Genomic DNA, 26,555 nt, shown 5'->3' with positions numbered 1-26,555 from the left:
CTCCTCAACAGGACAGGGTGGAAGAAAATAATGTTAGTCAAGATAAAGATAGAGAGCTCACTTTACCAATTACTGCCACAAGCAAGATAGAAGTGAGAAGTGAAGCTGTTGACAATTAAAAGAGTTGGATAGTGAAAAGCAAGAAAAAAAATAAGCTCCCTCCACATCCCCAGCTTTTCCCAGAGCTAACTGAACTCCTCCATGCCCAACTTCTCTACCTTCCCACTGCTCTCCCATCCTGAGCATCCTCAGGAGGATCAGAAATAGGAGCTGTGGTCATTCCCTAACAGCTGCTCTCTGCAATTCCTTCCTCCTCACAGTTTTACTCTGCTCCAGCATGGGTCCCCTCAACAAGCTGCAGTCCTGGAAAAATCTGCTTCAGTGTGAGCTCATCCACATGGGCCGCGGTTCCTTCAGGGCATGTTCATGTGCTCCAGTGTTCTCCCTGGACTGCAGGGAGTCTCTGCTCCAATGCCTGGAACACCTCCTCCCTGTCCTTCTCTGACCTTGGTGCTTGCAGGGTCTGTTTCTCACTCTTTTCTTCCTCATTTCTCACTGTCTGTGTAGGATTTTGCCCTTTCCTAAGCACATTTCCCTTAAGGTGACACCACTTTGGCTGCTGAGCTCATCTGTGCACTGAGATGAAGCTGCTGGAACTGACTGGATCTGTCCCTGTCTGACATGGGGAAATCTTTTTCCACAGTGACATCCTCCCAGTTGCCAATACCTAGGCATGGACACCCAGTCCAACAATGCAGCATGATTAGGATACAGTGGAAGAGATGTATACCCTTACTAACTATTATGATACCATACTGACTACATATGTTTTTGATACACTATGATATTATACTTTGAAAAATGTTTGTACCCACATGAGATCTATGTAATAAACACAAATTGGCTAATAGGGCCAACAACTCCAAAATCAGAGCTGATTCCTACAATAGTCATATTCTTCTCAAGTGACTTTGTACATTTAATTGTTAAACCATTATGCACTCTCCCTGTGCCACTTAGAAGAAAAGGTTGTTAAAATTTTGTAGTAAAGGTAATAAGAAATTATTGGAAAGTGCATGATCTGCAGCCAGAATATATTCACTGTGTATACTTGTACTCATGTTGGTCTCTGGAGACGTGTATGATCACCAGCACACTGAAGACTGCAGAGTTTTTTAATTGCTTGTTGTCAGTTCATAGAGGTAATATTCCAATGAATTTTAAGTTGTCCATCTTTCCTTTGTTTCCTAAATTATATGCATGGAGGGCCAAACTGAGTTTAGAACCTGAAGTAATGGTAAAGTCCACTTCTTGTATTACATACCATAAATTTATGTTTCTAGATTTATTCAACATTTAAGTCAGGGAATTCTGTCTGTTACAGTTTCAGCCTGTTCAGGCTGGGGTGGCTCTGAGTTGCTTGCTGTATTTGAATAGTTGAAAAACTGTAGCAGAGATATAGATGAAAAAATATGAAGTTTTTAAAGACAGATCAAATTCCTCAGATGTGTTGAAATAAATGTAATTCTCTATGCTGCATCACAGTTCGAAACTATTGAATCCCCTTGGAAACATGTTGGTCTTCACCACTGAGAAAGGCTTCCTAAATTCTAAGGAAAAAAAAAAAGAAAAAGAGAGGTGATGAAATAATGGCCCAAGTGAAGTAAAATAAGGACTCTCAGAATTCTAAAATCCATAGTTTAGAAACAGCATTTTGAATACACCATCTTGAGGTTTTTATGCAAGCACCTAACTGTTCAAGTAACAATTAAGTGAACCCACCAGAGACATCTGAAGGTTCCTATGGAGAATCACTTATAGAAAATTTAAATTGAAACTGATGTGTTAATTATATAACCTCTAAGTCTTTTGGTTTCCTCTTAGCCTATTCTTAAATAAACTTCAAAAATAATGGGAGACTTAAATTAGGTGCAAGATTAACAATTAAATGTGTCTGCTTATTTCTTGGAGGATATTTGGTGTACATCTTCTAAAATTACATTCCTAGTACATGATAGTTCAGATAACTTACAAACAGTAGTTAGTAAATCATAAAAATAGTTTAAATAATTATAATTTAGGTAGGTTTGTCAAAACTGAACCACAGAATCACAGAATTGTAGGAGTTGGAAGGGATCACTGGAGATCATCTAATCCAACCCCCATGCTAAAGCCAAGTGCTAATGCGAAGTTCTGGTTTATTTGTTTAAAAGCTGTCTGAGAAATACAAAAATATTCATCCAAGAAATAGTTTGATAAATATTGTGTTAACGGGATCAGTATTAATGTACATATGCTTCATCAAAAACAGCATGTATCTACGGCATAAAGGGAAAAAAAGGCTCAGCAGGATCATAGCCTAAAATTCCATGAAAGCCTAAATGAAGATTTGTATTCATAAACTATTTTTTTTTCCAACAAAAGCTAATATTTCACTTCTACCAGGTTCTACCAGAACAGGAAAATCAGGCAGCAGACAAGTATCACGCCACGAGGTGTCCAGTATCGAGCACACTTCTCCTTGGTTGTAGGTGCCCTTCTTTATCCTCTTCTGCCAGCACAGCATTCCTGGGCACTTAGGTTAGAGTCACAAGCAGCACCTGTGGGCACGCAGGTTCTCTGGATGGTTATCTTCCTTGAGATGTGCCCACAAAAGGCTGCTCACCGGCCATTTAGCTGGTGTCTCAAAACTTACCTTATGTAACCATTTTGTCATGATATTCCTCTTTTACTTTAGCAGTATGAACATAAGTCTGTACAAATACATACAGCTTGCTTCCAATGTATATCTGTCTCTTGACAAAATACAGTGTAAATAATTTATAGCTACAATTTATTTCAAGATAGAAATATGCTGATAAAAAAATTCTGAGAATGTCCTCTATCCAGGGAAAAGCAAAATGGTTCCCAGTATTGTAATAAACTGCATATTTTGTTAGGACATATATTTTATTGATTTATTTTTCGCTTGTGCATTGTAAGTTTTCTATAATTCAACTCTTGATTGTTATTTTTGATATAATACCTTGAGTTACTAGAGAAGGAAATTAATTTTTACCACTCTTATCTTTTGTATGAGTTGTCCTTAAATGTCAGTAGAATATCTGTACTAACTGTGTAACGATCCTCTATTCATGCCAAGTTAGCAAAGAGAAACAGGATATCTGTTCAGACATCAGCCTGCCTGATGGCCTTCTCAAAAGGGAATTTATTTTATGTGTACATATAAAATCACCTGCTTGATATTGACCTCCACATGCTAAGTCCCCACTGCAGGCAGATCTTAACAACCATTTATCTCTGACAAACCCCCGGTGCCGACTTTCCTGGAGGGCAGCAAGAAACATTTAGCAATATGGGATGTTGCTTCCTCAGTAATTAGCAATCCTCTAGGCAGACTGGTTCAGCTTTCTCCCTCAGAGCCTCCTGAGCATAGTGACCTGCCTTCCCAGTCTCAGCAATTTCTGCCCCTGTAGGGATCCTAGCCAGTGCCTGCCTTCCGGGGAGAGGTGAGCAGATGCATATCTGTCTGAGATAAAGTCACTTGTGGGTGACTTGTCTACAATGCAGTTTTCAGCTGTAACTCCCAGTATTCCTCACCTCTAAAAAGATGTCCACTTTCTATTTTATTTCATATAATATATTAACGATTAGGATTGAATAATCAAGGCACAGGTAAGACATACATATATATATGCAATCTGAAATAACAATTATGCTGAAAATATTAAAATATTAAAATTTTTCAGCTGAACTGAGATTAAAGCTGTGGAACCTGATTACTTACTGTCCTATTTACACTTGTTTATGAACTATTTTAGCAAAACCAGATGATTTCCATGCAGATTTTAGAGCGTATGAGACCCACCACCCCCTTCACATTTTGCAAAATTGACTTAAATTTCAGAATTGAAGACAAACTGGTAATGGAATAATGTATTTTATCAGCATTTAAATGAAAAGAAAAAAAACCCACAAGCATTGGAAATCACATTTTTTTCAGTAGGCATAAAATACGGTATACAAAGAAACATCTTTGGTAAACACAGTTGTAAACATTTAACTGCCAATCAGGGGTACTTAGGTCAAAATTACATTACAGAAGGACAGAGGTACTACTAGAATCATGTTCCAGCTGGACTCATATTCTGCCACATGAGATAATGTGCTCTAGAAATAGAGCAGCATTTATGCCCTTCAGTCACAAGAAGAAAGCAAAAATATGCTCTAATTGCGTTTGGATTCTATTATGGAAGTGTCATAATATCATATGGTCTGGTTTTGTTTGGTTTTGGTTTTTTTTCAGCTGGCTATGAAAACATCCTAAAATTTTAAAAACAAATACAGAAAGAAAGAAGAAGAAAAAAAAACCTTTCTACCAAAGCAAGTAAATAGCACTATGGGGTTATTTCACATAGCAAAAAGTTCAGCACACATTCAGAAAGAGCAAATTCTGTTTTCATATTCTTTGTGGTCATTACAGTAAGTACAGAGATTTGGCATTTATTAGCAGCGCAGCACCTTTAACTCCAGTCTCATTGGTCTGATGGACTAGAACTCTCTGGCTGCCAGAGAAAAAATACATCTGTTATTCACAGGAACAGAGATTTCACATGCTGCAGTTAGATGTTTGAAGCATGAAGATAAAGCATTAAATAGTCATATCTCTGTCTCACTCTTGATGTGAGCATTGGTTTCAATACCCTAAATATAATGGCTGAAAATCTTCTGTAGGTGCTTGTTGTTCACAGAATCATGGAATCACAGGGTCACAGAATTGTAGGGGTTGGAAGGGGCCTCTAGAGATGATGAAGTCCAGACTCCCTGCAAAACAGACTCCCTACAGCAGGCTGCACAGGCAGGCGTCCAGGCGGTCCTTGAATATCTCCAGAGAGGGAGAATCCACAACCTCCCTGGGCAGCCTGTTCCAGTGCTCTGTCACCCTCACTGTGAAGAAGTTCCTTTGCATATTGGTGTGGAACTTCCTATACTGAAGTTTATCTCTGTTTCCCCTTGTCCTGTCCCCACAGACCACTGAAAAGAGGTTGGCCATGTCCCTTTGACTCCCACACTTAAGATATTTATAAACATTAATAAGATCCCCTCTGAGTCTTTTCTCAAGACTGAACAAACCCAGGTCACTCAGCCTTTCCTCATATAGGAGATGCTCCAGGCCCTTTATCATCTTTGTGGCCCTCTGCTGGACTCTTTCCAGAAGAAAAGGAGGGAAATGATATGATTTCAGCAAATTCCCTTCCCTTCCCTTGTTTCCCCAACAGAAACAGAACATGGGGGCCTGCAGTTTCTTTCCCAAGAAATATGTTTTATCTGGCCCTTGAATTTCAGTAATGACAGAGTGTTAAATGGTTATGCACTGCTGAATCAACAATGGATTAACTGTATAATAGACTTTTTACTCTTCAACACGTAATCACTGTAGCTGTATAACACTTTTATAAAATATTGTCTGCCATTTATTTTGTATGATATTTCCCTCAATAACCATGCCTGCTATTTCAGGCTTATTCCTTTAATCACAAACATCCATAGCCTTCTAACATGTGGACTCTGCTGCATTCCAGATCTGCTCTGTATGTTTCTTCTTCAGTTAATTTAAAACTTAATCTAAAGTAGAATTCTTCAGAGACTGGAACTCTTCAAGATTTTGGAGCATATGAACTGTCAATGGACTATACAAGCAATAGGAAATGTGTCTTTCAGAAGATGAGTTTCAGGGCCTATTATATCTTTTCTTCTGTCTGCAGTCTTGTGTCTTATTATGAGTCTTCGAGCAGTGGATATTGCCATGACAAGCAGACAAACAGTCAAAACGGAAAGGAAGAAGTGTCCAGAAGAAAATGGGATATTCAGAAATAACTTTGATTCACACTGTTTCCTTATTTGTGGAAACTCCGGAGTATGTATCTTAAGTGCTATGCAGCCATAAAGCTGTGTATCTGCCAGCTGCAAACACCATTTATACCATGGGTACTGAACCTTTTGGCTTGCCTGGGCTGCACTAAATGAAGAGGAATTGTCTAGGGCCATTGGTTGCTCTAAAAGTAATACCTCCTGTTTATTTCCATGGAAAATACAGCAGATAAAAAGATTTTAAAAACCACTATTTGACAGAGTGAATTCTCACCTACAAAACACTATTTTTAAACATAGTCAACACCACTAGGTATGCATTTTGCCAGTGATGAATAAAAACCTGCATGCCATGCTCATAAAAATCTGCACCAGCGGAGGTGAACTGCCATTGCTGTCGTCACTGCTGAAGTGCACCAACACCACTGTAGGTTTTTTTTCGTAAAACTAATGAGTCAGTCTGGCTTGATAGAAGTGGTTCCATTTCTTAGTGAGGTCTCAAGGTGTTAGTCAGAGATTTTTTATCAGATTTTACTCTTCCTGTGATTCATTCTTGAAAATAATTATTCACAACTGTACATGCTGCCAAATGTCATGCCATGAGTAAGGCGTGACTGTGAAATAAGGGATATATATCTCTGGTAAGAGACATCTTATTAATGTCTGGTAAATAGACATGATCAAATTTTTGATTGCAACTCTATACATTCCATTCAAAAATTCACAAGTAATGTATTTTATTTATGTTGACTGAAAATGGTGTCACAAATAAACCAAAAAATTGATTATTTTTCAACAATCTTGAAACCTGTTCTTAAATTCCTTTATCAAAATGGAAAGCATAGATACATATTTTTGTTCTTCACAGGACTGTGCTTAGCCAATATATCAAAATCCATGAACTTATCTGCCATAACTTGAGCTGGCACTGCGCTGCACCCTTTGTTTCAGCCCAGATGGGATTATTAGTGCATGTCGATGTTCAGTTGGTGCTGAGAGAGTGGGCCAGGCCACTTGGTGGGAAGAGCTGCTGCCATGATGGCATGGAGCAGGAGGTGGCCACATTGTGAGCTGTACCAGGTCACATGCAGCCCACAGGCTGCAGGTTGGACACGCAGTAAAAATATGCAGTAGAAAATTTAATCAATGTACAATGTAAGTCAGAAAAATACTGATTGCCTAAATTAAGATTGTTTGTACCAGCTTAATGTGGCTTTTGTTTGCAAATGTATTATGATACAGACCTAAATTGCAAAATGGAAAACTGTAATTTTCAGAGAACTTTTCTTACCTTCACTGCACAGAAAATCTCCTCCATTAATGAGCAAATAGTCAATATTTTGTTTTCTCCTTATTGTTTACTTGGAAGTTTCATTGTCCATTTACTATGCACTGTCCAAATCCCGGTGACTGCAGAATTACAATTCTGATTCAGAAAAAGCCTCTTGCCAGGTTCTTTGTAGATGCTTGTTTCACAAAAAAAAATATTTTGTCTCTGTCATATTCTTAAAAAAAGAAGGGACATGATACGTTATAGGAAGTTTGATGTAAATGATATTTGAAAACTTTCTTTCAGTTCCTACAGTCCTGAATAATGTTATACACATTCTGACCACCAACAAGAAATGTAGGGATTCTACAGAGAGTAAAGGCTCTACCAACAGAAAGTCAACACTGTCACAGGTTCAGTTACATTTATAGAACAAATGAATCAAGTATGCCATAGAGTGGGGTTTACAAAGATATCCAAACCAGTGTTATCATAAAATTTACTAGGACAAAACAAGAAACTGCACAAGGATCTTTACTGGGTCTTATCTGACTCTTGAGAATGTCTTAGTTTCATCTGGGATGGAATTGTTTTCTTCAAGGTGTCTGGTATGATGCTATGTATTTGGTTGTAGGAAAAAACAATGCTGATAACACACCAATATTTATAGTTGATGCTAAGCAGTGTTGTACAGAGCCAAGGTCATTCTGAGCAAAGGGCCCAAGTTGCTGGAAGGGAGCAGAATTAGGACAGCTGACGTAAAGTGTCCAAAGGGATTTCCGTACCATATGACATCAAGTGGGAAGAAATTTTGAAGGGAGTGGAAGTTCTTTCTCTCTTCTGCTGCTTGGGGGCTAGCTGGGCATTGGTTGGGAGTGATGAGCAATTGCTTATACATTACTTGTTATATACATTCTTATATATATATAAAAATCCGTAACTACTATCCTTTCCATTTTCTCTGTCTTAGTAAACAGTTTTATCTCAGCTCAGTTCTACTTTTTTTTTTTTTTTTCTGATTCTCTCCCTCATCCATCCTACTGGGAAGGAGGGGAGTGAGCGAATGACTGTACGGTGCTTAGCCACCTGGCGACTTAAAACTCAAGAATACTGAATATATGTTTACATCCATTTTTCTACTATTTGAAAGAACAAACTGAAGAAAAAGCAAATATCATCATAGTACACGATCATTTTGACATTATCCACACAGGTATCAAAAACTTCAACTAAAGAAACTAAATTTCTGCTGCTTGAGCTAAATGTTGTAACTCAGTGACATTATCATTAATACGGGCCAGTGCAGAATGAAAAAGAAATGTTTGCCCCATTTGCTGTCAGATGAAAAGTAATGGGACATGGTCATCTTGGGCTCTGGAAGTAAAATAACCTTAGCAGACTACTTTGCCCACGTCCCATTCACCTGGACTTTCTCTGTTAGAATGTTTGAAGACAGTTCCAGTCTTGATTATGCTGCAACATTATCCAGATTATGATGCAATATCCAACACCATGTCCCAGTTTTTGCCAAGCTTATTACAGTTACCCTTACCCATCACCACTTTCTCTACTCTGACATTACAGAAATGGAATACAAAATGCAAAATCACTTATTTCAAATACCTCATGACAAAACTTCAGTGAACTCTTGATATTAAAAAGTGAAAGATTTGTTTTAGCAGGACTGTTTTATTCTGCTTACTTATTTCAGCTTCCAGATATATACAGGAGGTATTTACAGCTGTGAGATCAAAGGCTTGTTATGTTATGTGGGAGCATGTGCAACCTTGAAAAATAGAGATAAGAGATCCATATAGTTCTCTGACAAATCTGTTCCTATTAAGAAAAGTCAATGTCAGGAATAACAGCTTTACATCTTTTAACTCTGGGTCAGGGCAATCTCAATCACACATACAGGTTGGGCAGAGAATGGCTTGAGAGCAGCACTGAGGAGAAGGATTTGGGGGTGTCAGCTGATGAAAGATTCATCATGAGCCGGCAATGTGTGCTTGTAGCCCAGAAGGCCAGCCATATCCTGGGTTGCATCAAGAGAAATGTGACCAGCAGATTGAGGGAGATGATTCTGCTCTTCTGCTCTGCTCTCATGAGATTCCACTGGGAAAATTGAGTCCAGTTCAGTCGGAGCCTCCAACACAAGAAGGTGTGAGAATCTGGAACAATTTTTGGCTCAAAGCTTGTTCAGTGGCACCCACACAAGACATAACCTGCTCAACAAGGTTTTGGAGTTAATGGTTAATTACCATTAGCAGAGCGGTAAGAGGATGGACATGTTCCTCCTGATGAACAAAATATGGGCACTCTGACAGCTACCGTCACCAACACTAACAGGACATGATGTTCCTGATAACTGGGGTAGGCAGGAGTGCCTCTGACAAGCAGCTGCTGCCCCTGGTAACAAAAAGGATGCTATGGAGAGGATAAGAATTCCAAGGATGAATGGGTATCCCCTCCACCGAACTGCAGCCATGCAGGTCAACAAGACGTCACTGACCAACCTGCTGCCTCCCTACAGATCAATGAGATATTGCTGGATCCTTGGTGGTGACTATTCCCACTCTGTAAACCGTTTTCTAGAATTTCTGTCTTTACTATCACCAGCTTCCCCATTTTCCCCACATCCCTTAGTTGGTTAAAACTTGTAATAAATCAATTGGACAACATTGTCTTCATTTGCTACCTTCATCTTCCTTTGAGTATACATATATATATATTATATTAAACCATCTCCTCCAATAATTGGAGCAAGACAGAAGGACATGGTTGTTGGAGTGGGTCCAGAGGAAGGCCACGCAGTTGATCAGAGGGCTGGAGCACCTCGCCTACGAGGACAGGATGAGAGAGCAGGGGCTCTTCAGCCTGGAGAAGAGAAGGTTCCAAGGAGAACTCATAGCAGCCTTCCAGTACCTCTAGGGGGCCTACAGGAAATCTGGGGAGGGACTTTTTATAACGGCATGTAGCAACAGGACAAGGGGAAACGGTTTTAAACTGGAAGAGGGTAGATTTAGACTAGATATTAGGAAGATCAAAAGCAGATCTTGGGATAAAAATGTGGAATATTCATTCAAAATGTGAGTAAAACCTAATTTATGACAGCTAGTGATTACAATTACAATTACTTACCTAGGATACAGGAAATACAGGTATAAATGTAGATGTGTACCAAAGTAGATAGGTGTATGTAGGTGGCCCACATCTTGGGCCCACATCATTTTTTTTGTAAAGAAACAGCAGTCTTGGATTTCATTCGGCCTCACTTCTGTTATCCTTATTCCACTTCCTTGAATAACTTCTTCTTTGTACTGGCAGTGAGCCAGCAACTCCCTGTCTATTTGGGCACCCAGACTGTCTGCCCACTGCAGTACATTCAAGTATCATTTCCTCTGTGAAGACTAAAAGAAGAATAAATTCAGATAACTGTAGTACAAGGAGAAAGTGGGAACATGTATAAAGAGGAATGGTCATTGTGCCTGACACACCGCTAAATAGGAAAGAGCAATGACTAATGCTGCTTTTTGTGAACACAAGGAGGCTCATGGGAATGTCATCTTGAACACTTTCATCCTCTGACAGTGATTTATCACTAATGAAAAAGTCCCTGTTGCGAGAGAATGTCCTCTGAGGATGCTGTCAAAGGTCATTCACCTTCAGCAAATGCGCCTGTGGATCTGCATCCATTGCTGGAGTTCTTAAGTTTCAGACCCACACAGAGAACTTCTTCATCTGTTTTAAACTGGTTGTCTCAGTTTTATCATTAAAGAAACTTGTTCCTCATTCCCTGCCAGCTGCCGCTATCATTCAACTAGACTTTTGCCCATGACAATCTGTAGAAAGAAAAGGAGCATTGTCAGACATAGACCTGATTGATTTTAAATTGCACATAGTGTTATCTAGTAACTAAGTGGTCTGTTAAGGGTGATGTTTTGCTCTGTGGGACAGAGAACTATGGTGAGAAAGACCAAGTGGCAGAAATTGGAGCAGCAAGAAAATAAATAGGGTATTTCTCTCAAGATTCTCATATCAGATTTTTTTGCTTAAAATCTTCCTTTGGGTGTCATAGCAGCACACATGCACATGAGTCTTATGTTTTCTGATTTTGAAGATACTCTACTGTTCAAAGCTTCTGAATTGCATAAACTAATATTTTCCTGTGTCTGCAAACTTACACTTCAAAAATGGAATTGAAAATCACCCAATGTTAAATGCTTACTCCTCTTACTTTCCTGTATAAAGAAAAATATGCCTCAAATTAGAAAAAAATACCATGAAGGTATTATTAAGTGAAGATGATTTAACTTTTGGAAAATATGAGTTCAGTTAGATAGCACTGAACAAGGGAAAATGACAAATAGGGCAAAGAAAAACAAAATATATTTTATTTCATTTACAGAGATGAAAATACACTTCATTGTAAAGTGAAAGCGAGACAGTGTTGGAAGTAAAACTATCTGTTTATTTCACATTTTGATTGTACCAATAAGGTGGTGATACTATGTCATTTTATTTCTAAAGACTCGGCATTCGAGTTTTGTAGAACATATCATATTTTTCCTAAACCTTTCCCATTCACACTTTGATGACAGACCAACTATTTTATACTTTGCAAGCAAACTCAGAAATTAGCTCACAAATTAGAACAAATTTAAAACTTAAGGAATCAAAACCTCTGTGTTTTCAGCACTTTGTCCTTCCCTATCAATAATCATATTTAATGTCTGTGAGCATAGAATGTGCATCTGAAACAAGATCTTGGCTAATTTTGAATTGGATACCTTTGTGCTGTTACAGAATATTCATGCAAGCAACTGACCTTGAGGATTACCTTGCGTGTAGACTACCCTTCATGTAGTTTGCATATAAAAACATCCTGTTGCTTTTAATGATGCAAAGGAAATTGGTCCCGTATGTTGGAAAGTTTTATTAGTGAGCAACTAACACAACAGTGGCTGCATTTTAAAGTGCTTGTGTCTACACATTAGCTTGGGAAGCATCCCCCTGGTACTGTGTTTTTAAACAAAACCAATGCTGGGGAAATAAAGCAGTAGATGAGACAGCCTGTCTTGGTCCATATGGGAATAATACATGTCTTTAGGTATCAAGTAAGCATACAAGAGAAAATACTGTAATGACTATGATGTTAATATTCTGTGACATGATGACTAAGCAGAGTTAAGGTCAAATTGGCACCTTAATTATACATGTCTTTCTTAAGATGTTAGGGCTTTCCTTAAATTTCAGTTCGTGAATTTTCATTTAATGACTCCTCTTATATTTGTGACTTATATGGAAATGTTTAAAAATTAATATATTAATTCCTGTTCTTATCCTCAACTTTTGAAAACCTCATTGCTTTGCTCTGCTCTTTTCTGCAGTATTAAGTTCTGAAACTTAACTAAAACAATCAATACATTAATAATCTCAGTAATGCCTATGTGGAGTTCCTCTGGGCTCTATCTAAGTATTTTGAGGGGTTTAGATGATCATATAAGCGTTAGTGGAGATTTTTCTTTAGTCTAAAGGGTAACAGTCCAATCCATTATAAAGATCTGAGAAGTTTAGCAGAGTTATTTGCATAAAAGCCTGAAAGGCCCAAGATACACAGTGTTTCTTTGATCTCAAAGTTTTAAGGTGATTATGAGTTAGTATTTTTAGACTATGTGAGTAGGAATATTTCTTCACAGGGAGATCAAATAATTTACAGATATTTTGTATGTATAACTGCACTCTGTTAGAGTGTTTCTGCATTGTATAAACTGTACATTGTATCTTGGCTGAGTACTGATCAACACTTCAATTTTTTAACATAAATTGTATAAGTATTAGAATGAGAAAGATCAGATTTTAACTTCTGTTTTTAATATACAAATGTGAACACTTATAATGTGCACCAGTATATCCAAAGTTTTACTGAAATGTCTATTTTATGGATGCAGTTGATATTAGGAGCAATGATAAGCAGTATGCATGAATGTTTGTGTGCTTGGTTTTGTAATCCCTAAAAATTCCTTGACATAAACAAAAATTTAAAACAGATGGATATTATATGTATGCTAACTAGTATCATTACAAAGTATATTATACTTCATTATTGGCCATTCAGAAGAACAGTGAGATGTAGATATGCGAAGCTGAGAGTTTCATAGGTAGCAAATTTTGATTCTGAGAGCTTAGTTTAGAAAATGATGCAGTAAGTTGTTTAGGTATGATACCAATTAACTTTTTAAAGAGTCTACATTATGTGAAAATTGGCCACACATAAACAAAGAAGCAAGTAATTAAGCAAGGAGTTAATGTGATTTTTGTAATAGGAACCGACATTTTTTTCTTTGTATATTCCCTTGAAAAGGCAAAAAATTTATAGTAATTACTACAGGAAGCATCATTAGATAAACCCTGTAGCTGTTTCTGAAGCTACAAATGGATGAAAGTCCATTGCAAATATTTAGAATACTGTGTCCACTACTCAAAGTATGTATGCATAACACGTGTATGCAGGGTTGTACTTCATCTTCAAAATATTTTATAATTACATAATTTATTCACAAATCCATAATAAAAATAATAATGATCACATGTTAAAAAGAGAACTTATATATCGCTTCTTAAAATGTTGTGAATTCTTTTTACATAAGTTGCTCCAAATGTAATGCCTTGTATTTATTTCCACATATAACAGACAGAGCACAATAACATTGTTTGATAGAGCAAATTCTCAGCTATAAAACATAATTTTTCAGCATATTCCCCACCATTAGCTATGTGTTTTCATCAGATGAACAAAAGCCTGCATGACACATTCATAAAAGTCAGCGCCACTAGAGGTGACTCAATGCTGCTGTCAGCACTGCTGACATCACCCACCACCTCACTGTGCTCAAATCCACTGTTTGGTCTCCATAAGCATTCAGTAAGCACTGATGAATGTCAATGGGAGCAATTTTTTTCCACATGGAGGAATTCAGTGAAGCATCTTTGCTTCATACACACTTCCATGTCAGAAGACACCATTTTGTCAGACTGCCCCTCTGCTGCCATCTGTTGCACAGCAACAAGATATAATGGAATGTTGGTGGGAAGATTCAACCTCTACTGTCACACCACCAACATCCGCTTCTGACATTCTGGGACAACACAGTAAAATAAGAGGCATTACTTTCAGAGTAGACCTCCAGAAATTTCATCTATAAATTTAAAAGAATGATCTTCAGTTCCTGTAAACTTGAAATTACACCAAGCAGCTTTGTTTGGCTTGTGCCTTTATGTAAGTCATACTCCCCTTCTTCTGAGCCTGCTGCTTTGCTCTTGTGAGCCAGCGGGGCATTCTAACATGTGGACCATGCACAGAGCAGACATCAATAGCAAATACAGGACAAAAGCTATTTTGCAGGATAAGAGACTGGCTTCTGACAGACTCTGTGACCTATTAATATTTTATTTATGTTTCATTCCTGAGCCATTGTTTCCAGGTGAAGCAAGAAAATATATTTTGAAAAATGAATGAGACATTGCAGGTGCTTCAGTCTAAAGCAAACTCTACCTTCTGACTGTTTTACCCTTGTTTTGTGCTTATCTTGTATCTTTATTGGAATAAAAGCCACACAGAGGGCAGTAGCTCTTGTGGAAGTGTAGACATTACCTGCTTTTTTTTTGTTTTGGTTTGTTTTGTTTTTGAAGTTTGTTTAAAGGTCATAACCAGCAGTGCTTGGAACAGTTTCAAAGGAAGCTGTCAGCTGGGAAAGGTTATGAGGTGAACAGTATATGTCTCTGCCATTTTTTTGTGTTCATCCCAGTTTTACTTACGTGGAAATGAGAAGAAAGAAAAGATCTTCTATAACTTGAGTGATCACAAATAATTTCAGGCATGAGGAGAAGAAATTCAGCCATAAGGGGAGAGAATTTCAATTGATTTAACCACCTCATTGTGGAGCACAAGTTAAAAAACAGATTTTTGTTTTAAAATGCTAAGGCATATTCTAATGCTATTTTGATTTTTGAAGAATCTCATTCATTTTGCTGTTTTTCTATTAGTTTTCTCTTGACTTAGAATCTTGCAATCCCAAAATATTTTCATCCAAACATCACATTATAATGTCAACCTGTGATTGAAAGTCACAAATCTCAAGGATCCCCTTTCTAGAGGTGTTTGAGAGATCAGATGTACTTTTGAATTATGTACGTGCAAAATAACATGTGCATCTAGGATTGTGAACACTCTTGAGACTGGTCTGCAGAGTACTAAGAGATATTGCCTCACATTTCCCCCTCTCACCTACATTAAGAGCTCTAAAGGCAACCTTAATAATATGCTGAACCCGGACTGACAGGCATAGCTGAACTTTTTTCACGAAGGAAAATATGTGTCTTCAACAAGAACAGTAAACTTGGGTGATTGTTGGGTAACCTTATGTTTTTCAGACATCTGTGGATGCCTTTCACTTATATTTTCACATGTAATTTAATTTTTATATATTCTATAAGTCATCTAAGGCCCAGACCATTCCTATTCCTTCCTCTAAACACCTCAGTGATTTATTGAGGAAGTAGATCCTTCCCTTGGAAGAGTAAAGAATCATAAATATAATTTTAATCTTAGCAAATATCCACTTTGTCATCTGGTGTGAGCCAAGAGTGAAATTCACAAGAAATTTATGTAGATAAATGAATTATAATTGAGTGCAAAACATATTTCTCAATACTACTTTGTCCAATTTCTATGCACACATATATCTGAGCATATCTGTATTAAAGAGTTATACCAACATAATAAAATCGATTACAGAGCTGATATAGATAAATTGGTAGAAATCTTCTAAGTATGATGTCACTTCAAATTTCTGTAGAATTAAATCAATTTTAGCAACAATTAAATTATTTAGGTTGAACAAGTAAATTATCAAATTATACTAATTCATGGGCAGCAGGAGTTTATAATGAGTTCATTTTATACATACAATAACTATCTAGCAAAGTTTAGAAATTCTTTGGATAATAAGCAAACTAGAGTTTGTTTTAACTTCAGTTTTTAGCATGGGAGAGGATAAAAAAAGTCCCCCAAAGTTCAAACTTTGTTACTGACTTTGCATTTTTCTTTCTGCTTTGTAGGGTCATATACACCCATATAAAATGACTTACCTGTACTTTTAATCTCACTTTGGACAAGTGCAAAGCAAGTCCAGGTCAAGACACTAGAGTAACAGTCTGCTCATATGCTGGAAACATGAATATAAAAAAGAAGGTGGTGACCTTGTTCTCTTTATCACAGTAACTTGACATGTTTGACCCTGGTATTTTGGGTTCTAACAAAAGAAAAAATCTGTGTGCCTTAAGTTTACACTAAGTAAACTTTATATAATAGAAGACTAACAAAAGCATTAGAACCCTCGAGGAATTTGGGGAAAAATATAGGATTCAGTTAGGTTTTGAATGTGTAAAGTGCAAGTCCTTGATCAACAATCTGAAATAAATCACACATTATGTTCTATTGAAAATTACAAGCAAATCATATGCTTCAAGCACAATTGAAAGTATTTCTTCTTTCAAAAGGAAACATTGTGATGATATGTATGACTTAGCATCATACTGCCTAGAAGAAAATCTTACTCTTCAAGAAACTGAGGAACAGGAAAAGAAAATTCACTGTAAATCATTCAAAGGCTTAAATCCACATACAAGAATGATAACACTTGACCTTCCATTCTCTACTGAGGAAAGACAACAATTCTGTAAAACATCTAGACTCTCTACTGAGAAGTGTTACCAAATCACTGTCACATATTTTCCAGTCCTGCATGTGCCAACATGTAGGGCACAAATTTTATTTGCTTTAATTAAGCAAGCAAAGCATTTCATCTTCCAGTCCAGTCCAGTCCTCTTTTGTGGACTATTAACATCAGAAAATCTTCCCTAATATTCCCTGCAAATTGGTTTCCTTCATTTCACCATTAGGTATACCATCTCCCAGAGATTGGTTTCAATTCTCACGAAAAGCAAAATCCATGCTTTGATAGTCTGCTAAACATTTATCAGTTTGGCATGCATTAAGTTGAAAGTCAGCACATGAAACACTTGTCACAGGCAAGACAAAAACACCAAAATCAAACCTATTTATGCCTTAATCTGGTTAGATTTCACAGTGTATTAACAGAAGTGACACTGTTCTGAGAAATACAGATCAAATTTAATATTAAGAATGGTTTTTTTCCACATAATCCCACAGTCATTTCACACAGCTCCTGGTAATCACCTTTTTTTCTTAATATACATCAGACAATAAATATAACAACATTGGAGGATGTTTGTCCTCGATAATAACTTTGGGGATTCATATCGTACTGTTTTTCTTGTTTCAAAATAGTGATGTTTAAAAGTCTATAGTGGCCCCAGTGAATTAGATAATAATAAGCAAAAAGATAAGTAAAGAAAGAAAGCTGGCAGACCTTGTAATTCCTCTAAGTAGTTCAGACCAATTGCTGCAACCAGGTTCCTGGGAGGTAAAAATCTCTTTTGTAAAAAGAAGTTGGAGCATTTAGTATTTAGGATTATTCACTTAAATGTTTTAAGGTAGCTATTTTTTTCTTTCAGCAACTTGCATCAAAATATATTGCTGTCTGTCCTGTCCGGAGGTTATATAATTTTTGTACTTATAGAATGTGCTTAATCTACATTGAGATTAATATTATTCGTACATAATTCTAAGGGACTTTCATTGACTTTCTCCCTGACTAAGGGAGATTATTTTCTCTGGAAAACAGATTTTGGATACTGCTAAACTTTGTCAATGCAGATAATTGGTAGAATCCCCTTTAAGATATAAACTGGAAGAAGGAAGAAATAATTCATCAAGGATTTATGCTAAACTATTTATTGCTGTCTCCACACAGTAGAGTGATTGTATTGTTGCACTGAAAGAAATAATGGAATTTTAAAAAAATACCGTTCAGGTCTTATATGAAGATATGTTTCAGATGTGTTTAAATCATCAGAAAAGGACAGCTTCTAAACTCTTTTGCACACATTTTTTCCTCCAAACTAGCTTCTCATTCAGTTTTGCTGTTTTTGACAGTTGCATCAATAACACAGAGCCAAATCAGAAAAGGCTTTGAAAGATTCTGAGGGCAGAAAAGTAACTAAAACTTTACAACCAGTAATTACTGAAGATTCCAAACATTAATTTATAGATTACTAAAAGAAGGCTTTGAAACATTAGGAAATTATCTGCCATGCTGAATTTACCACAAAGCTGTGATGAGTGTTAAGTAGAAAAGTACTGAAGAATTTTTGCAGTTGTTGATTTCCTTGATTTCCCATACCAAAAATCTGTGGTGTAGCTTCTATGGGGAATGCAGTAGAGGACTTAAAATGATTTTGTTTAAACAGTGTGACAATACAAAACATCTCTAATTCTTTTGTAGGATAACATGTCTAAAGAGGGAATTGTCAATGATAAGAAGGAAATTCTCAAATCATTTTTACTACTGTTTCAAATTGATACATAAAATATTAACATAAAAATAAAATATAAAATTTGAACTTTGTTGTAATAATAAAAATAACAGAGACTTTTAGTATACTTTTTACAGGAATGGAGCACGAGCTAAGTGTTTGATGCTTCAGTGCTTAGATACTTTAGTGCCTTAGATGCGTTAGTACTTAGCTTCATGTGTAATTTTTAGTTGTTATAGAAAATTATGTGTTTTAATGTTATTTCACTAAACGAAATTCTAATCAAAGTTGTGAAAAGTAGCACTCTGAGCACTTGGTGAGGCCATTAATGATGCACAGAAGGAAATCTCTGCCAGACTGAAATATAGAATCTAGGACATTTTCTTGGAGATAAGGATCAGACTTATCAGTTATCAAGGAAAAAATAATCGAGAACTGCACCTTCCAAAACATTGCTGAAAGTTTTATGTTAGGATTTTTGTTTGTTTTCATCTGGGTTTTCTTTCAATATCTCAATTATTTAGTCACACAATCTGTGACAGACCTGTTCATCCCACAAAGACTCAGATTCCTGTGTCATGACTTCAAAATTCTGGAAAAAAATAAGGTAATTAATTACCTTATATATTTTACATAATTAAAAATTATGTAATTACAAGTTCAAAATAAAAATATATTTAAATTAAGAAGTCTTCAAATGGGTAAAATATCACCGAAGATATACAAAGAGACATTTTAATATCATATAAAGTGATTTTTTTTATTCTGTTGTTAAGAAGAGATATATAGGTGTGTGTGGATAAGATTTTTTCTATTACTTTTTAATAACTGGTTAGAGTTACACTGTGATACATTATAAGTCATTGTTGTGAGTTTCATAAAATGCCCATGAAATTCCCAGTCTCTCTTAGTTATTAACAAAAAAAAAAAAAAAAAGGAGAGGGGGGGAATACTATTAAATTTTCAAAGATTTGCTTTCTTGTCTGAAGTACATCAGTACATTCAGTGAAAGAGTGAGAACAAACCTTTATCAATGTACAACGTCTAAAGATGTTTGAATCCATATTTAACCTCAAGAAATAGTGATCTTTTAGTAGTAAAGAAGACCTGCTGTGGAAATGCATGCTCAACATTCATCATTTCCAGTGATCTCCTTTCAAACAATTTACCAACCAGGAATTGTTCAAATAAATTATTTGAATAATAATTTCAAGTACTGAATAAATTAGAGAAAAATCAATCTCTTCATAGAAAATATATGCACAGAAGAGAACAAAATTTATCAAATAGATTGCTAGATATGAATTAATCGCTCAGTTCAAGCCCTAAGTAATATTAAGCTTTATAACCTGAGTCCTGAACACTGCAGTTGAAAATAACTTTTGAGTCAAATATTTATTTGAGCATTTACTCAAAATCTTTCTTACTTGAAGCTGGAAGTAAGTTCTATTTCTAGAGTGCTTACAAACAAAAGCGTTTTGGGAAACCTAATAATAGATAAACAAGATCATCCAAACTCTTTTCTCTTTCAGTGTTCTTTTTCTGTCAAGACACCAATTTTTCTTGAATTATCTTTTTTGGGATGGGGCATTCTTTTCCTCCATGTTCATTTTCTCTAATTTCATTTCTTATTCTGAATCATGTGTAGTTAGTGGAAAATAGTGCCTTGGGTTGAAATCATTGTCAGAGTTAGATGCCTGGATTAATCTTATCATCTCATTCCATATTCAGTATTAGTTTGAACTTTTTCTTCATTTGCATGTATTTGTTTTCTTTCTGAGTCAGGTTGCATGACTTTTTCCAAAGAAGTGTAATTTAGAGATAGGAAGCCATAAGCATTGGGATGCAAAAGCACAAAGAATTCTCTGTGACAGATTAAATGGCTGGAAGCATACATGGTCATAATAATACAAAATCCAGAATGAACAACTAATGGAGTATTCAGTCAGGTTATACAAAACTTTTCTCATTTATGACAAAAAATGCTTTGTTACATGCCTTCATGATTCTGCTCCATGATGTCTTGAATGAACTGGTTCTAACTAAAAAAAAAAAGGGAGGGGGTGATTTTTTTTTAAGAGCAGTAATTCCTAGCTTATGAAGTTCTAACAACAAGCCCAGCTCCCATATTTGTCATATCTCTATATGGACCACCTCCAATCAATCTGCCTCATCTTCCTGCTACTCAAAGGGCTGAGGACTACAATAAAGTACTAACTTATTGGCTCTAAAAACTATCAAGCTATCAATTATTAGATGCAGTTGTACTTATCATCTTGGTTTAAGTGCTTGAACTGCCTGAGTAGGCATTAGATTAAGGAGCAAATAATGCCAGTTCAGGGTGAAAAGCATTGGCACACAAAGACTAGGAACACCCACTGATCTGAGTTCAGGAAGAGAACAGCAAGATAGAAGGTAATGTGGAATCTGGTGCATAAAGAAGGAACAAGGAACTGAAGCCAACAAGAGAACAAGTACTGACCAATATCAGAAAGTAGGTTTAGTTACTCAGTAGATGTGAACTGGTATTTCAAAATACCTTCAAGGAAAATCTGAAAAATTTAAATGTATGCTGGTATTGTAAGAAACAGCAAAAGACTCATTTAGGTCGGAAGGGAAATTAGGAGGACTGTTATCATAGAATCATAGAATCATTAAAGTAGGAAAAGACTTCTAAGATCATCTTGTTCAATCATCAGCCCATCACCACCATACCCACCAATGCATGTCCCTCAGTGCTACATCTACACGTTTCTTGAAAACCTCCAGAAATAGTGACTCCACCATCTCCCTGGGCAGCCTGTTCCAATGCCTCACCACTCTTTCACCCCAGTTTACCAGGAATGCTTACATATGATGGAAAGCGGCTTGGCAATCACTTCCACCAGCTCCTTCAGTACCCTCAGGTGGATATCATGTAGCCCCATGCACTTTATCCAACCACATGCTCTAGGCACTGAAGTCAGACCAGACAATCCAGGGTTATATCTAGAAAATCTTCAGGGATGGAGAGACTGCACAATTCCCTGGACTGTCTGTCCTCAGAATTTTTGGCAGTTTCTCCCAGGGATAATGCTTCAGTTTTACTTTGAAAAAAATGCTGGGACACTACACATATACTCCATATGCTGGTATTCCATCTGTTTTTAATAAAACACAGATACCCATGTAGTGCCCTGTTCTTTACTGCTTGGTGCTCCGTAGAGTAATGGAGAAAATAATGGTATGATACTCTAGTATTGCACTGAGAGGAATTCAGTACAAAATATTTTCCCAAAATAAATTTACAAGGTTTTTTTTTTTTTTTCCAAATGTTAAAAATAGTATAGATGGTTTAAAAAAAGGCTGTTGATTTACCTTTCTCAATTCCACAATTAAGTGCTTTTAGTGTGCTAGGTTTTTTGTTCTTTCTTTTTTATACGCAGCTAGTTGTAGATATCATTGCCATGGAATTCTCTATATTTAGAATTGGAAATATTATAAATAAGAACTGTCTTTATTGTTTTACATACATTAGTCTTAAATTCTTATGCTCTTGAAAGCCCTCTCCTATAAATTCTTTTTTTGGAGATGATTTTAAACACCTTTCAAAATCTGGTAAACAATCCTGTACAATAAACCCTAACATATTTTTCCTAAGAGAAAATGCCCTTAAGAAAACTCAAAATATTAAATAAATATATATTAATCCATTTTGTTTTATACAATATATCACCACATTTGTAACATCTATTTCATTGCAAACAGCTTCAAGGAAATAACAGTCCTTATATTTTCAGTCTCAAATAGGACATTTATAAAACTCAGAGAACACTATGTCTATTAGTTTCTAACTACTCATAACTGAAAACTGCAATCCAAAATTTTGGAACTTCTGAGCAAAAATTATAAAGGGATTTACAAAAAAATACATTTTTGTCTAATTTCAAATATTGAAATAATTTTGAAGAATTACTGATTTCTTAATTCTTTGATTCTTCTCATAATAGGAAACTGAGAATTTTAAAAGATGAGTGCTGAACAGTATAAACAGTATATATACAGTATAAACAGTATAAGGAAAAGAAAAGAGAAAGCAGGAAATTTCTTGAAGAGATTTGTGAGCTTTCTAAAATTACACTAGTTCCGTAGCAGCTTCATCATAAACAAAAATGTAAGACTGTAAGAAATTGGGAATATTTTACTGAAAGGTGCTACAAGAATGGCTTTATGGGTGAAAAAAAAAAAATGAGACTGATTTAATACAATAGTGGCAGTGTACTCATGAAAAGAGGCTACAGAAATCTGTCATTGAACTTTGTATCAATGTCTTGTGTATAAAAAAAAATGAATAATGTTACTATAATCTAAATTACTACAGTTTCGGACTTTTACTGGAGAAATTCAAGCAGCTCAACAAAGAGAAATGTTGAGTTCTACAGATAGGGAGAAATAACACTGTGTACCTAAACAAGCTGACTGACTGGAAAGCAGCTTGGCAGAAAAGGCACTGAAGGTCCTAATGCTAGCTGAGTTAAACATAATGCAACAATGTCATTTTGTCAGACTGCGCTTTTCTGCCATCAGTTGCAAGGCCACAAAATGTAATGAAATATTGATGAGAAGGTTCAACTTTTACCGCCATTGCACCAATATCTGCCTCTGAGTTTGTGGGCTAACATAATAAAATAGGACACATTACTTTCGGGGCGTCCTTCATAGATGTCCCCACCAACTTCAACTTTTCTATGATTGTGTGATTTTTATACTTTCATATACTTGTATATATATTCTTTGGAAGCAATATGAAATGGGGTTATTACTTAGTGACTCTTGCTTTAACCTGAAGGGGTTTTTATATTGTGTTTCTTCATAGCGTGTGAAGAACTTTTGACTAGCAAACTGAAACAACCTTAGTCATGTAAAAGCTGACACACCTGTCAGTCAGTTTTCATTGTATATTTGAATCTTGATTGTTCTAATAGATTTTTTTCTCTTTTAGATTTATGGAATGCCATCTCTGGTGTGGAAATAATCTAGAACTTTAATTCCGGAAATCAAGTTACTCTGTTTTGGTCTGTATAGTGTTGTTGTTGAGACACTGTATTATTGAAAAATGTTTAGAGTCTCACTTAACCTTGGCCTTTCAGCATACAATCTTGAAACAGTTATTTACTTGTAAGAATTATGGGGTTGGTAGACTACGCACATCCTGGTATCTGGGTACCAGGGTAAATAACATGTCATGATATATTAAAATGTTCTAATATAAACCAAGAGATATATAAATAGGAAGGGAATTATTTATTCTTCTACCAAGACATTATGGTACCTGTAGAGTCATTGAAGAGAGAAAACAGGGAGATTTTTCTTATTCTCCTCATTTGAATTAACCACTGTACTCCAAGTAAAAACATTTCTGTGATTGACACTCCACATTCATTGCCTATGTTCAACTGTATTTCTACTGTTGCTAATTCATACGGTGTATTTCTTAGAAAGTTTAAGGATGAACTGCAGTTTAGGTGAAGAAATTCTCAATGAGACAAATAATTGGGTAGAATTTACTGTGTTTACTATAGTGATACAGCAATAGGCTGTCATGCATAGGAGGCTTCAATGAATCTATGGCCCAAGTGCTTGAAAGCCAAAAGACATTCAAAAAGCAAAATTTGCACAAATACTCTAGTTATTCAAAGCATTTAAGTACCTAATTTTCTTCTACTCTGTACTTATAAGAATTGATAGATTGGAATGGACTTAAGCTTTGCTGCATCTGATCACAAAAATCTTGTCTTTTCTGCACTTGTTTTTTTCTTTAATAAAATTTTGGAGAGTGCTGATCTCACTATCACTCTCCACCAAGGAAAACAGCTCCCAGCAGAAAGGCAGTAAAAATAATATTAAAAAACCAATTATAGTTCCCTTACTCGTTATTGTTTTTTAACTTCCTTTTTAATGCTAATCTTCTCTATCTAGATGCTTTTTTCTTATCTCTAGCTGCCCGTTCAGCAGCTGTTCACATTCTAACTGTCACTTTCTATTCACTTTTTGATGAGAAGCTTAATTCTGAATATTCACCAATTCCGTCCACGTGTTTACATAATATCTTGCTGGTAATTAAACTCTCCTCTCTTGGACTCTGCACTTTGACAGTGTCTCTTATTTTCAGTTCCCCCTTGGTTCTCTCTTCTACCATTCCCTGTTTTGGCTGTATGCCTGGAATGTATTTTCTGCTCAGCTAGAAACTATCTCCAAACTCCCTGAAACACTGTGGGGCAGGATTAGAACCCTCCATTTTTTTACCAGTTAAAATCAGTATGGAATATGCTCACGCATACCCATAGCTGCACAGCCCACCCATTGAGTTTGCAGCTTTGTCCTCCTCTGATTTTCTTTATAGTGGTCTTAAGTTTATAAATAAACATGTTAACTATGTGAAAAACATTTTTAATCCACCATAAAACTTAAATAATTTGTAAGTTCTTAGCGGTGAGCAATATCTTAAAATAAAATGCTGAAGTTTTTTAAAGCAGTTTGAAAGATAATAAATAAGAACTAAGAACATTGATTATGACACGAGAGGACAGATAAGAAGAAGCTGTCTTCTGTAACAGACAGTAAAGATGCTCATGTGGATAGTTAAGAAAAGATATCATGTAGCTTATGAATTTGATAGATATTTTACCTACCTATTCTATGAATTAGAAATGATTCAGCACTTCCGTTAGTCAATTAAAAGAATATTTTCCTAGTTCTTCAGTGCATTTGCTGTTTTGCTCATTCAGATGTCAAGGGAATAACTGGATTTGCAACTCCAAAAAGGAAAAGCTCAGGTTCTCGGGAAACTATCACAACAGTGTTTTAATGTTGTCATGCTTCTATTTACTTCTATGGCTTTTAGTGGAAATTGTCTCCTATGACAGCAGATTGGACCTAAATCTCTTGTAGAGTTGAGAAGTACAGTACCTATTACAGTTAGAGTGCCATAGCACACAACTTTCTCGTTAACTTTGGATGTTAAAATTATTTTTACTTGTACCATATGCTCCTGAATACATTTTCAGGATTTGAATATTTAAAGAGCACTTCCACTGTGACACATTAATATACTCTGAATTAGAAACTCATAAAAATTTCATTAACTTTTGTCAAAATTTTATCAACAATTATCTATTCTTTACTATATGAGAAAGCGGAGTCTTGTGTATAAACTTTTACTTTAATATACTTTTAGACAACTGTATGAATTGTCCTTTAGGTGTCCATGGATTCACAGTAAAAACGTGAGTGTAGATTAATGCAATCATCATTTAATTAATCTTGATACAAGGGTGTATTTAAGTATTGAAACTCTTATCAGAGAACTGCCATAAAATATTACAGCCTTAATTTTTTTTCTTCCACTAGTGTCAGAGTGTACTTAACATTTGTCTTATGCAAATTTAAACAAAAATGTCTTATGCAAACTTAAACAAAAAAATATTTCTAGACCCTGTTCTGTAGCCTTGATCTAACTGAAATCATGCTCACTCAACCTGAAGTGGTATTGGAAACGTGTGCCTTACGGTTGTAATTGTTGTGGCGATAAAAAGAATCAAAAATGAAAAAAAATCTCAAATTCTATAGTAAGAACACTTCTGATAATTTTGTAATAAGCTCTAAGTGCAATTGTTGCCTCTCTACTTTAGTGGAAGAATATAACATTCCAGATAACAATTAATAGTAAGACTATTGGAGTAGAAAACATTTTATATTGCTCTAAGACCAAGCCTGAAGCTTAGAGTACATGTCTGGAAGCAAAAACAAGTGAGAGATATTACCATAAGGAGGTATTATTTCCTCCTCCGACCCTAAAACCTTAGGGGAAAAGTCTTAGATTATAAGTCTCTAGATTTAACTTTTCCTGATTTTATCATGTGTTCTTCAGCTTTGCTGATACAGTAAACAAAAAAATGAACCATCATTTTGTCAA

At 35.8% G+C, this 26,555-nt stretch overlaps 1 long non-coding RNA gene across 2 annotated transcripts; it reads right to left on the bottom strand.

Annotated features, from left to right (window-relative positions):
- LOC110392546 lies at positions 1,137-7,372 on the bottom strand. Of its 2 annotated transcripts, none has more exons than XR_002434467.1 (3): positions 7,163-7,372; positions 2,443-2,600; positions 1,137-1,610 (listed from the first exon to the last, which is right to left on the bottom strand). It is a non-coding gene; the product is annotated as an uncharacterized LOC110392546 (long non-coding RNA). The 2 variants fall into 2 exon arrangements; XR_002434468.1 differs by having other exon boundaries at positions 2,453-2,600.

Source organism: Numida meleagris, chromosome 1, assembly GCF_002078875.1.
Source record: "Numida meleagris isolate 19003 breed g44 Domestic line chromosome 1, NumMel1.0, whole genome shotgun sequence".
NCBI lineage: Eukaryota > Metazoa > Chordata > Aves > Galliformes > Numididae > Numida > Numida meleagris.
This window is presented reverse-complemented; position numbering and strand designations above follow the sequence as displayed.